This window comes from Sus scrofa, chromosome 10, assembly GCF_054392235.1.
Source record: "Sus scrofa isolate SSC_HxYL_T2T_F1_AM1 chromosome 10, Sscrofa_HxYL_maternal_Yorkshire_Landrace_v2.0, whole genome shotgun sequence".
Classification (NCBI taxonomy): domain Eukaryota; kingdom Metazoa; phylum Chordata; class Mammalia; order Artiodactyla; family Suidae; genus Sus; species Sus scrofa.
The window spans coordinates 7,972,715-7,986,677 of record NC_139392.1 but is presented as its reverse complement, the minus strand read 5'-3'; the positions used below and the strand labels follow the sequence as shown (position 1 = coordinate 7,986,677).

Here is a 13,963-nt window from a genome sequence, read left to right as displayed (position 1 = left end):
ATCCCATTCAGAAAGGAGAATAAAGGGAAACAGAGCAGTCCCTTGCCCATAGCAATAACAAAACCCTGCTGAGCAAGGACAGGCGTTGCAAGATGTGCTTGCTCAGCTCGTGTTCTGGTCTCTGGAGGAACTCTTTTGTCCACTTGTATTTCTGGTCCCTTTGTCCATTTCCTTCTATGGCCACATGAGAAGTACGTCTTAGAAAATGTGCTCTCTTTGAGGGCTGCCCAGCTTACACAGTCGCTTTAAGTGTCAAATGGTTAACAAGTGTTTCAAGCTAGGCTGTGTTTTCCCTGAAAAGCCCTTCCTGACTTAGCAGGTGCCTTGAAGTTGCTTTCCAGTCAGTTCTGTGTGAAAGGAGTCCTCAGGGCACATTGTATCTAGATGCATTTGTGTGGGCGTGCATGTTAATGTTTTCATGCTGTAATTATCATTATGTACTTTATAGTCAAGTTGTTAAGACTTGTGATGTGCTCTTGAATTGTGTGTCTATTCTCTTTGAAAGAGTGGGTTTGACTAGTGTGTTAGCCTTGAGAACAGGATCCTTGCCCAGGCTGCAGTGCTTTATGTTCCAGCCTTATTGAGATTTAATTGACCTGGAACATTGTGTAAGCTGAAGGTGCCTGACGGGATTGGATACACATCTATTGTGGAATGATTACCGTAGATGTGTGAGTTAATACCTCTATCAGCTCGTGAACTACCGTTTGTTGTTTTGTGATGAGAGCATTCAAGATTACCGTCTCAGCAACTCTCTAGCATATAGCGCGGCGTTAAAATCACCGTGTTGTACGTGACCCCCCAGAACTTCTTCATCTCATAACGACACGTTGGTACCCTTTGACCAACAGCTGCCCATGATGTCCCCCAAGTTTAAAAGCATAGTTCTTAAACCCGAAGTCTCGTACTGACCTCTGGGCTCGGTTTTACCCTTTCTCCAGTACCTTAGGATGGGTCCCTTTGGTCCGTAGGAGAAACCAGGTTTGGTCTCTTATTTGCTTTGCTGGCTGACAGTCAGCTTCCTCCATAACCACTTCCAAAGCATAATTTGTGTTTCCTCATCCACTGCTAAGCCAGTACCATAGGTTGGAGTTTTGTGAGAGCAACAGACCACGTCTGGTACAAAATTCCTTTCTTTTTTTTTTAACTTTGTTTTTTTTTTTTTTTTAATTTTTAATTTGTTAAATTTTTTTATGACTCAATGAATTTATTCCGTTTATAGTTGTACAATGATCATCACAATCCAATTTTATACGAGTTCCATCCCACAACCCCAGGGGATCCCCCAGCCCAAATTTCTATGTCAGATAGAATATAGTATTTTGTAATATAGAGACCTTAACTATTACTACTTAAGATAGATGGTTTTTTTCCTTGCTCAAGTACGTAGCCCAGAAGTAGGTAATTCAGAGCTCGTAGAGCAAAGCTTTCTTCTCTCACATCATTTTTGAGGATTAATGCGTCTAAACCAGTTCTCAGTGTCTCATAGGCAAGGGGGGCAAGGAAGAGTCTAGGATAGGAGGAGGTAGTTGTTCTTTTTAGCGGTGTGACGGGTACGAAGCAGGCCTCCCATCTCCCTGGTTGGGCACATGACCCCACCCATCTTGAGTGAACATGCAAAATGCGATCTTAAGGCAGGTAGGCCAGTGGCTAGTTAAAATATGGGAATTCTATTGCTAAAGAGAGCGGAGGTGAAAGTTGGAAGTCTGGACCACAGCCAGACATCGCAAGGAACAGTATTGTCTTGGCACCAAGAGAAATCACCCCGCAATATTAATCATTCTTCTCTTTAGTGGGGGGATCTTATATAATTTTCATTTTATTTTCTCTGATTTATTTAGGCTTTATCCACTTATTTTATTCCCTCTAGTTTGTAGATGTTTCACAGTCATCCTCTATCACATATGTGATTCAAAACTATTTAAAAATTCCGTAAACTCACACCGTCCTGCATTGTGAGCGATGCTGTTGGAAGATGTGCCTGAAGATTTGGTGCATAAGCTGAGGCTTCGAAGAATTCCCGAAGAGAAGCTCTGGCGGGAGGAAAGACAGAACTGAAGAGGTGAGAAAAGAAGAAAGCTCTTGTTTGTCCTGAGAAATGGGGCAGATTAAAGACGAGTTGGACTGAGAGGAGAGTAGGAAAAAGAGAGAGATTGAACTTGGCAACAGAAATCACCTTAAAAGCTTTATGGTTAGTGATCTGGAGATAGGGTCATTGCTTGATTCCCCTTTTAGTCATTTAATACTACTTGATGTTAAGCAAATATATTAACTCTTACATAAGACGTATTTTATATACATATAAACACATTTAAGACATCTTAATTATTGCAAAGAAATTATTATAAAAGAGGTGGTTCCAGCTCAGTCCTGCTCCATGAAAGTCAGGAAAGTCAAGCTCCATTATGTCAGGAAATTTGTGTGAAATAATAACGGTATAGGCCCTTGATTTGAAATTGTCAAAAAAAATGTCAGGTTATAGCAACAAAAAGGAAAACCCAATAGGTCCACAGGAAACGTTTCAAGAATTAAATGCTTGGAAAAAACTGTTTACTCTAGAATGTTATTAAAACTCCTATCTGGAGGATTCCAGGAGATCTTACAAAACAGTGCCTGGGCATTTCGAGGTGTATCTCTTCCTATAGATATGTTTTAGCAAATGAACCCTCTACAGAGAGAAACAAATAGTGATCTCCAAAGAAAGCATTTTACCCTTGATATTTAAAATGTGACCGTTCTTTTTGGTAACTCATAATGGGGATTTATCCTTACTGTGCTGAACAGTGTGAATAAAAATAAAGGTCGGATGAGCTGGGTGTTAGGCACACGTTGAAGCGAGGAACTGAGCAGTCAAGCCAAGAGAAGAGCAGGTGCTGGGGTAGCTCTGACGTCCTCTGGAACAGGCGTGTGTGGACACAGTTTCTATTATGTCGCCTTCATGGGCCTGAGACCCTAATTCCCTTAGTCTCTTATTTTTCTCTCATTTCCAAGATTCAAACATCCAAGAGAAAGAACAGAACTGTCCTGGGCACGACCAGAGGGGTAGGGCCACGGGGCCAAGGTGCCTTGCGGATCAGGGCTCCGCCGGGGGGGGGGTGTCGTTGAGAAACACTAATGATGAGTTAACTACATGGCATAAGGAGAAGGTGGCTTATGCTGTTCATTCTGTGAGTTAAATTGCCTTTTAACAACATCTGCAAAATCACTAGGACCAATTTCTAGTTATTTGAAAGCACATACATTTTTCGCAAATCATTTCCAGAACATTCTTCTCGGATGCTTTACTTGTACTATAGGCTCAACCGTTTTTCACTTGAACCTCATCTAATTAATGTGTTTGTTACATTGTTCTGACAGCTGGAAATAAGGGACAGTAAAGAAAGAATATTTACAAATTTAGAGATTTTCATCTTTAATCATGGGAGGATTTTTTTTTTAATATTTTTTTTATTTTCCCACTGTACAGCAAGGGGGTCAGGTTATCCTTACATGTATACATTACAATTACATTTTTCCCCCACCCTTTCTTCTGTTGCAACAGGAGGATTATTTTTAATGACTAGACAAAACCACCAACTTTAGAGATTTTATTACAACGTAATTCCTTGCATAGTTCTTAACGAATGAAAAAAGTTCTCATCTGGTAGCTGTATAAGCCCCGTTACGGCATTTTTAGAATGTCACTTATGAAATGGAAAATTTCCATTTATATAAAATCTTTATATCCTGCTGAAGAAATTTGAAAATGTCAATTTCATGCAGTACATCTGGAGAAAATCTGTGTAGGGCATAACACCTTAACTGTTACATAGCGATGGTAACGCCTCTGTGTAAAGAGTGACTCGGACTTTGCGGAGATGCATTGTCTGTTAGGACAGTAGACACTTCAGCATGGTGCTATAGGGCCTCTGGATTGTTGGTCCCCTTAGCTGGATGAATTCACCTGGCAGATGTGGACTGAGGGGTCAGTGGAATTACATTTCTAGTAACAATGTTTTTTAAAAGACATTAAAATGATGGGATGTCTTCATCATTTTCATGAACTGCTGCTTCTTCTACAACATGAATAGTCAGAGGACAGTAGAGCACATGCAACAGAGTGGCCTGAATAAATGTTTGCAGAAGGAATTTTTAAATTTTTTTTTTTTTTGTCTTTTTAGGGCTGCACCCACACGCCACACATGGAGGTTCCCAGGCTAGGGGTCGAATCAGAGCTACAGCTGCTGTGGGCTATGCTGCAGCCACAGCAACACAGGATCTGAGCCGTGTCTGCGACCTAAAGCACAGCTCATGGCAATGCTGGATCCTTAAGCCACTGAGCAAGGCCAGGATTTAAAGCACAACCTCATGGTTGCTAGTAGAATTTGTTTCCATTGCACCACAAGGGGAGCTCCTGCAGAAGGGATTTTAAACAGAAGACAGTAGGAAAGGAAACTCTTAGAAGGGACAGTTACTATGTAACATCCTAGCTCCCAAGGGAAATGGCTGTGCTGCAGCGATGACAGAGGATAGGGTGGCGGGTCCGGTAAGGACAGACCCTTGTTATTTTGTACAATATATACATGAAAGTGGTCGTGCGAAGTAAAAAACAAACCAAACCAAGCTTCTGGGTGATTGTCTCAGGTGACAGGTAACTTTACTTTGCAAAGTTTTAAAAGTGTGTTTTATTTTTGCCTCGAAGGGAAAAACTGAGACTGGAGTGGCTGCACAATTTAGCTTCAATGATAACATTCCTCTCGTGGGGGTGTCATTGAGGGAACGTCCACGTGGGGGCGTCATCTTGCTAAACAAGGAGCAGGAGTGTTTCCTGGTTTTTCTTTTTCTTTTTTTTTTTTTGTCATTTTGTCTTTTCTTGGGGTGCACACGCGGCATATGGAGGTTCCCAGGCTAGGGGTCTAATCGGAGCTAAGCTGCTGGCCTACACCACAGCTACAGCAACACCAGATTTGAGCCAAGTCTGCGACCTACACCACAGCTCATGGCAACGCCGGATGCTTAACCCACGGAGCGAGGGCAGGGCTCGAACCCGCAACTTCATGGTTCCTAGTTGGATTCATTAACTACTGAGCCATGACGGGAACTCCATGTTTCATGGTTTTTCAAAGTGTATATGGATGTGCAACACAAGACATTTCTTGGGACTGACATGAAAGTAAATATTAGATTTTGTATGTCATTGTCACAAGCATTCCAGAAAGTCTGGAAAGTTCTAGCATTCTATTTACAAATTTCTTAATCGGTTTTAATTTTGACTGTGCATATCTGTATGTTTTCTTTTTTATTTATTTTTTGTCATTTAAGGGATGCACCTGTGCCACATGCCTAGGCTGGGGTTGAGTCAGAGCTACAGCTGCCATCCTACACTACAGCCACAGCAATGCAGGATCCGAGCCACATCTGTGACTTACACCACAGCTCACGACAACGCCAGATCTTTAATCCAGTGAGCAGGGCTAGAGATCAAACCCACATCCTTATGGATACTAGTCGACTTCATTAACCACTGAACCATGACGGGAACTCCTGTTTTCTTATATAAATTGAAAAGTGAATGCTTTCTCCTCTGTGTTCAGCTCTTTGGGAGAATTATGAACGACAAAAGGGAAAAGAGTATCTTTGTTAAAACATGTCTGGAAATGAGCTTTCAGGATAATGCAGTTGTTGTTTGACTCCATAGAAGAGATGTGTTTAGCCTTGAAGAGAGGCTGCAGGTAGAGATGAAGTGGCTTTCCCTGTGTTCTGGAATAGCAGACAGGAGATGAAGTCTTGGCCCCTGTCTCTCTGGCTCTAAACCCCATCATCTGACACCCCTGCTGAATTGAAAGAATCCTAAGAGTGAAGCCATTCCTGTTATGTTCAGCATTATACCCCAGCACCTCTCCCACTGACTGGCCTTTAATCAGTATTCATAAAATAAAGAAGGATGGAAGAAATAGCCTACATGCTAATTTTGGTTTAAATAATCTGATTGAAACAAACTGGCCAAATATCCCAAAGGAAGTTTGGAGCTAACCAGCCTTTGAAGTTTGGTGGATGGATGCAGGAGAAATTGGAGTAGCAAGTAGCAGAGAAATAACCTCATTTTCTGATTAATGCAAAAATTGTGAGAATGGACCATCTGTCATTCTCTTCTGCAGGATTCCTTTGCTCCTAGTTTCCAGAATCATCACGGATTTGAGGAATGGAAGACAATCAGTTTCTGTTCTGTGTTTCTTTGTTTGGCATAAAGCAACAGAAATTGATTCTCTCGCAGTTCTGGAAACTAGGAGTCCAACATCAAGGCATGGGCAGGTCCCCACTCCATCCATTGGCTCTAGGGAAGTATAACCTTGTCTCCTAGCTTCTGGTGGTTGCAGGCAGTCCTTGGCACTGCCTGCCTTATAGACGCATCACTGTCATCTGTGCCTCTGCTGCCTCTCTGTGTGTCTCTCTTCTCTTTGTGCCTCTCTGTGTGTCTCTGCTGTGTTTAGTAATACAGGAGCCACTTACTTTTGGTGTTCAGAGGTAATAGGGCACCTAGTAATAGCTGCCTCTCATAGGCCCACGTATTTATTTATGTTGATGTATCCACTTCTACTGATTACATATTGGTGCTTTTATAGGCCCTGGGGATACAGAGATGATGAAGCTAAACTCAAGACAGTCCTAATCTAGAATTGATTGGAGTGTCATGTCTGTATCAGTGGTATATCCTCATTTCACAAATGGCTTGATGTGTCAGTATCTGGCTTATAAGCAACCATCATCTACTGCTTTTAAAGAATAGACACATAGATTCTTATATATGTGTGCATGCATAAATATGTGTGTAAATAGACATCTATATAGACATATAGACATCTATATAGATATACATGTCTAGAGAGTTTGGTTAGTCGGAAAGGTAGGTTGGGGGTTAGACGGTGAGGGTTTTGTGATGATGAGTTTAGATTTGACCCATTTGATAACAAGAGTCAATGAACGCTTTAACAGTAGGAGGGGCGTGCTTAAAATTGTCTCCTTCGTAACACTGGCTCTGGCTGAAGTTGGGAGGCTAAGGCAGAACCAGGCCGGAAGGTTATAAGAGTAGCGGGTCTTAGAATAATACAGATGCAGGCACTAAGAGCCTTCTCAAGGAGAATCGGTAGAACTTGGTTAGTAATAAAATTGTGGAATCCAGAGGACCATGAATCAAGGTCGTCTCTAGTTATTTTTTTGTCTAGTTACGTAGAAAAATATAACCAACCTAGAAAGGGAATTAAAAAATATGGTTTGTGTTCTTCCAAAAGCCCACCTCTGACTATGACATTTTGGTGGAACTACAGATGTTTCCCATCCATCCGTCTGTCTGTCTGGATGGATGTGTATGTGTATCAGACATAGACAAAAAGCTTCACCTTGTAAAGCAAAGTTACCAGCTGTGGCTCTTGAGAGGAAGGTATGGAGAAGATTTATGAAGCTGGGTCCATGGTCAACAGGAAAGAACACATGACTTGTGACATCTACCATGTTGAGAAGGTGAGATGGCAGCTGTCTTGGCATTTTGTCTCCCGTCTTTGCAGCAATGGAGCCTCAGTCCGGAGAGTAAATGGTCTGTGATATGGCCACATCCCATGTACTCGTTTCTTTCACATTGGTCCTTTCCCCGAGGTCTTGACTCGGTTATTTTCGCATCCATATACGCTTCCATCTTTTAAGAATGCCCTTTCTTGAACTTCTTGGTAAGGCCATCTGGTACCCCAGTTCCTTACATATATGAATTTTTTCTATCACATTCCTGACGGCTCTAGTCCTTACCTGAAAATCCAATCCAACCGTAGATGCCTGGCCCCCAGCCCTGATAACCTCCAGATTACCGACTGCCTGCTTGCATCCATTTTGAGCCTCTCAAATATATGTTCGATTTGCCCAGGGCACCCCTTTGCTGTTTTACTTCGTTCTACCCCATTTTAAACTGTTTGGATAGAATTGGTATTGGCTGTGTTTGGGGGCACTGAGTAAATACTCATTATCTGCATTTGCAGCTGGGACGTCTCATTCCCTGCCTTTCCCAGGCACGAGGACCGTGTCTGGCGCCTCCCTACCCATAATTTCTTTAGTAGTAAATTGGCTACCTCCTGTGAAATCTGAGCCCCAGCAATAACTTTATGTGGAAAACAAGTATTAACAGCTATTGAACAACTCCTGCCCTAATGTTTAACCAAATAAGATGTTTTATTAGGATCTGTATCTTTATAGCTTCTTTTTAACAGCTGTAATAAACTCTTTCAAAGCAATATGCTCCAAGAGATCAAAGAGCGATGCTCAATTAGAGTCAGTCCTTATTAACCAGCGTCAGAAAAGGAAGAGGAAATAAATCAGTGTGTCCGGGATGTCCTTTAGCAGGTGGAAAGATTCTTGTGTCGCTGTGATGTGCAGCTTTAAGCCAAATGAAAAGTCCTGGGAAGCACTCCCTGAGCCATGGGGATCATGCCTCGGTTTCTGTCATCAGGGCCACCTAAATGCCACCTCTGAGCCCTTCCTGAGCACCCCCAGATCGAAGCTAAAGGTACATCAACAAAGTCTTAGGCTGCCGCCTGTTTCCCATCACTGAAGAGATGTGCAGCCTAAGCCACTGATTTCAGCTTGAGCAAAATAACAGCAGGTTTCTAAGCAGCCACCATATAGTAGAGGAAGTAAGGCTATCAAATGCAGTAAGGGCAGAAAATGATTTAAATGGGGATTCACTGAAAAACAGCCCTGCCTCTTGTGGCCTTGGTGTGAAAACCGTGGCAGCCGAGCAATGCCATACCTGGCCTTGATGGGCCAAGTTCATCTCTTTAAAAAAAGGGCTCATAAAGCCGCCTTGCTGGTGGCGCCATTCTCTCTTCGTCCCGGGTTCAAGTGTCCAGTCATGTTTGACTGTTTGAACTTTGTCATGAGGTGTATCCAGGCCCTGTGTCTGTTCACAGTTACCCTCGTCCGTGCTGTGTATCTATGTCCCTGTCACTCTGTCTGTGTTCCTCTCCTTCCTTCTCACAACGGCTCTGTGAATTTCTCATGATTTATGGTGAGAATGATTTATCCTCAAGGATAAGTTGTAATAAGCACAGACGACCCGGTTTTGTTTTTCCCCTGTGTAAAAATTTCGCACCTGCTCTGCTCCAGACTCTTGGTAAACAAAGATGAGGCCTTTTTATTTGGAACCACATCTGTGATGTCATCATTTTCTATCACCGCCTCCCTACCCCGTATTCCCAGAGATATGACCGCCTTGGGGTTTGGTTTGATGACTCCAAGGATGCTTTCTTATCCATGAAATGTCAAGCCTTAGCAAGAGTGTAAAATGGAAATGTCTAAGTCTCACTTTAACAATGAAAGACTCTCCAGAAGCCTCTGTAGCCTCGGTTCTTTTCCATGCTGTAACATTTCTTCCAATTTCCTCTTAATTCAGCCCTCCTGCTTCCATAATAAGCCAAGAGAGGTTTTATCAGGAAAGAGAGAATGGCAATGCTTTGGCTCTATTTAAGTATTTTTATCTCCATTTTGTGAGCTCTTCTGATTTCTCGCTATCCATCAATTTGCTCTATAAAAGCTCCCCAGATTAACCTGAATGCCTCTGATACTTGAGTATCACAGAAACCACTTAAATTATTTTTCACAATGCATGCGAATGACACAGGTCCGATGTTTACACACATCTCCTATGACAAAGTTATGATGAAGCATCCAAACTCTTGATTTTGCATTCATCAAGAAAGGAAGATACAAAATATTTTAACACTGAAAGGATTACAGAATGCCTTCATATAACCCCTTCTCATAGTTATTCCTCCTGAAACAAGAATGGCTCTAACTAGCCCATCGAACAAGCAAACCAAACCAGGGAGGCTGCTGTAGGTTGTCTAAGTGTAAAGGAAATAAATAATATCAGAGTAAATGTGTCTGATCTGGGAAGTAAGAGAAAAAGAAAAATCGTATGCCAAGGTAGGGGGTCACATATCAGTATATGGAGCCTCTAGTTTTCATCGCTTTTTTTTTTCCCCCCCAAAAAAATTTTTTTTGCCCACACCCATGGCATATGGAAGTTCCTGGGCCACTGATCGAATCCTGCTGCAGCTGTCACCTACACCACAGCTGCGGCAATTCCGAATCCTTAAGCCACTGCCTTGGGCCGGGGATCAATCCTGGGCCGACACAGAGACAAAGCTGGGTCTTTCACCTCCTGCACCACAGTGGGAACTCCCAAGCCTCCAGTTTTTAAACAGGTGTTCTGGGTATATGAATCCAGCACATATTTATTAAATTGGTTGAGCACAATACATTTCCTTTGAGCAGTGATATAACACAAGGACAAAAATAAGGTATTTTTCTTCCCTTACGGCAGATGAAAAACTTGGAACATCTGTCACTGGCTGTGTCTTACCTTAGCCTCCATGGGCCGTAAACCAAAGCAGCTTCATTCTGACCAGGTTTCTCCTCTACCAGCCTCCATGTTTTGGTCTCATAATTACCAGCTTTCCACTCTACCTAAACAGACTTTTCTCTCTTTTTTTTTTTCTTTTTCTTTTCACTTGTAAAACAGAAGTAGGCAGGCTTTTTCTCAAGGGCCGCACCTACGTGGAACTTTCTGGCCACAGGGTCTCCATCACAAATACTTAGCCTTACTGGTGTCGTGTGAAAACAGCCATAATGTGAACAAGCGGGCCCATCTGTGTTCCAGTAACATTTGTTGGTTGGTTGGTTGGTTTGTTTAGGGTGGCAAGTGCGGCATATGGAGGCGCCCAGGCCAGGGGTCAAATTGGAACTCCAGAGGCCAGCCTACACCACAGCCACAGCAACATGGGATCCGAGCTGCATCTGTGACCTACACCACGGCAACACTGGATCCTTAACCCACTGAGCGAGGCCAGGGATCGAACCCATATCCTCATGGATATTAGTCGGGTTCGTCACGACTGAGTCACAAGGGGAATTCCTCAGTCGTGTTTTGTTTGTTGACATATATTTGAATTTTAGGTAATTTTCTTGTGTCTGGGTAGTATCTTTTCACTTTTCCTTTTTGGTCGCTTAAAAATGTAACTGTCATTTCATAAGCTGTGCAAAACCAGGCAGCTGGCCAAGTTTAATGCACTGGCCATAGTTTACTGTCGCTGTTATAGGGCCAAGTTTTTGTTTATTCTGCTTCCCTCTGTCCTGATTGAATATCTCTGTATTCTGTTAGCCAACATCTAAATTCTCTGATTGATTTATTTTCTGAATTGCTCATTTTTGCCCATTTATTTCTATCCATGTGTTTTCACCTAATGGCTTAATCACTGTGTACCATTTTGCATCCAGTTTGTTGTAGAGTCTTAGAGAAAAGGCTCTCTTGGCACTTAGGTTTTTCATCATCTAAGGTGTAGAACGGAGCCAGCTACAAATGAGAGTGGAGTGAGAGAGGGGCCTTTGTGAGCAGCCTGTCCAGGGAGCAGGAGCAGATTCTAGTCAAAGGCCACGTCTCACAAGGCCTCGCTGGGGATAGGAGAGCGAGGTAGCATTTATCTTTTTATCCAAACTGAGGTACGTTCAACCCGTCTCATCAGTGGCCTCTGTGGTGTCACCTGGCGGCCACACGGAAAGGAAATTGCTTTCAGCAGTGTCCCAACTCCATTGCTGGTAATGTGTTGGTTCAGTGAAACACTTTGCTTGGTCCTTTGATCCTCAAAAAGAGGTATTTCACAGACTCCACCAGGACCGATGTTTGCATATGGATCCAAAATTGGCACATTATTTATCAACAAATACAAGAACAAGCATGGCAATCATTGCTCTGGGCTTGTGAGTCATCCCTTGTTTGCTTGTAGGAATCATCTGGGGAGTGTTTAAAAAGACAAAAACCAACAAACAGCATTCAGGCTCTACCCGTGACCAGTTACATTTGTTTCTGGAAGTGGCGCCCTGTTGGCAGTAGTTTTTCCATCTCCGCAGGTGATTTTATTGTGTCTGAGTTGGAGGCTCTTTCCCCTATACCTTCTTGTTAAATTCAGTCCTCGCCCAGGAGAAGTAACCCATTAAATTGCTCTTACTTGGGAGTTCCCTTCATGGCTCAGCAGTTAATGAACCTGACTAGCATCCATGAGGATGCAGGTTCAATCCCTGGTCTTGCTCAGTGGGTTGGGGATCCAGCATTGCCATGAGCTGTGGTGTAAGTTGCAGACATGGCTTGGATCCCATGCTGCTGTGGCTGTGGTGTAGGCCAGCAGCTGTAGCTCCGATTTGATCCCTAGCGTGGGAGCCTCCATATGCCGCAGGTGTGGCCTTGAAAAGCAAAAAATCAACAAATAAATTACAATTATTTTAATGTGGTGAATTCATCACATTGACATCCAAGAGGGGGAGGCTTGAAAAATAAATGACATCCTGAGGGAGTGGACATTAACGTGTGGGTGAGATTCAGGCAGATACGGAGGTGGGGGCACCGTTGAAAATGCTGTGTGTGCCTTTTGTTGATTAGTCATTCAGGACGTCTTTGAAAATGGAGAGCAAATAATCTTTGCATAACTGAATAGCCCTCCCATGTTCCATTGATTCTATTTTTAATTTTGATAAATCGATGCTTTAACGTCTACCAAACAGCCAGTGGCTGTCACCAAGGAAATCCTGGCTCCCCCCAGAACATCTGGAGGCTTTAAGATGAATAATGAACCTGAACTTCAGAGGGGTACCACTTTCCAACATGGCAGCCAGTCCTTAACCTGCCTAGGCAGCCTCACCCATTGCTTCCCCTGGAAACCAGAGTAAAGCCTCTACCCACACTTGAACTTTCTCCCTCTGCCTCGTCTCAGACCCTTGTGTTCCCCCCGCCCCAACTGCCCCATCTCGCTGCTGTGTTCTCCCCAGGGCATTTTGAATTTAGCAAAACAGGACAACTCTGCTTTCTCTCCCTTGATCTTTTTCTGGCCTTATCACACCTCACTCATGGTAAAATGGTGAAAACACTTGGAAACAGTGGGGTTTGAAAAAGTAGTACCGTTTAGACATAAAGCCCTGACCTCCCTCTTTGAGAGTTATGAGTCTATCTTTCACAAAGGGTGCAGTTTCTAGGTAACAGGGTCCTCGTAGGAATACAACAAGCCTTTTTTCTTAGAACCATTTACAATTTTGTCTTGCTTTTTGAAAAAAAAAAATGTGTTTACAGACAGCTACCATCTGCTTGTTGAATTCAGATATGAAGGTGGAGTTTTACATTTCATTTCTTACGGGTGAAAACATTACATCAGGAAGTAGAAGGGCCAACTGCTGTAGGTTTCCTTAATGGGAACTGACACGCCATTGATTAGAATTTATTGCTATTTTCCTTTGCTAAGTGCTTGAGAGGCTACTTCTTTGTTGTTTCGTTTGGAATATATTTTCTTCCTGGTTTATTTTGTCTATTTTCTTCCTGGTAGTTTCGATATTATATATTAGGACAGAAATTGATCAACCCGTAAGTTTCTGAGAGAGGCTACCTACAAATACAACAGTTGTCCCCAAATTCTTAACAGTTATCTTACAAGTGGACCTGCATTTTATGTAGAAAGTCTAGGGAGTTATGACAATGAACTTGAATATGCCATGTCATTTTTTTGGGGGAATAAAAATACCTTTTTACATTAAAAATACCTTTTTAATTTTTATTAGAATAGAGTTGATTTAAGTGTTTGTATCTATTTCTGCTATACAGCAGAGTGACGCAGTCATTTATATACGTGTGTGGCTGTGTACACATTCTTTTTCTCACACTATCCTCCATCACGTTCTATCCAGGAGATTGGATGTGGTTCCCTGTGCTGTGCAGTAGGACTTCATTGCTCATCCATCTAAATGTCATAGTTTGCATCTACTCGCCCCAAACTCCACATCTCCCTCTCCCTCCTCCTCCCCCTTGGCAACCACATAGTCTGTTCTCTATGTCCATGGGTCTGCTTCTGTTTTGCAGGTAGGTTCACTTGTGCCCTCTTTTAGATTCCGCACATCATGTGGG

General features: G+C 42.7%; 1 long non-coding RNA gene across 1 annotated transcript in view; it reads left to right on the top strand.

The window, feature by feature from the left end:
• Window positions 1-13,963, top strand: part of LOC146398777 (uncharacterized) — an 82,380-nt gene that overhangs the window by 14,660 nt on the left and 53,757 nt on the right. Inside the window, exon 2 of the long non-coding RNA XR_014817291.1 lies at window positions 1,871-2,062. This is a non-coding gene — a long non-coding RNA (uncharacterized LOC146398777). The remainder of the gene's footprint in view (window positions 1-1,870; window positions 2,063-13,963) is intronic.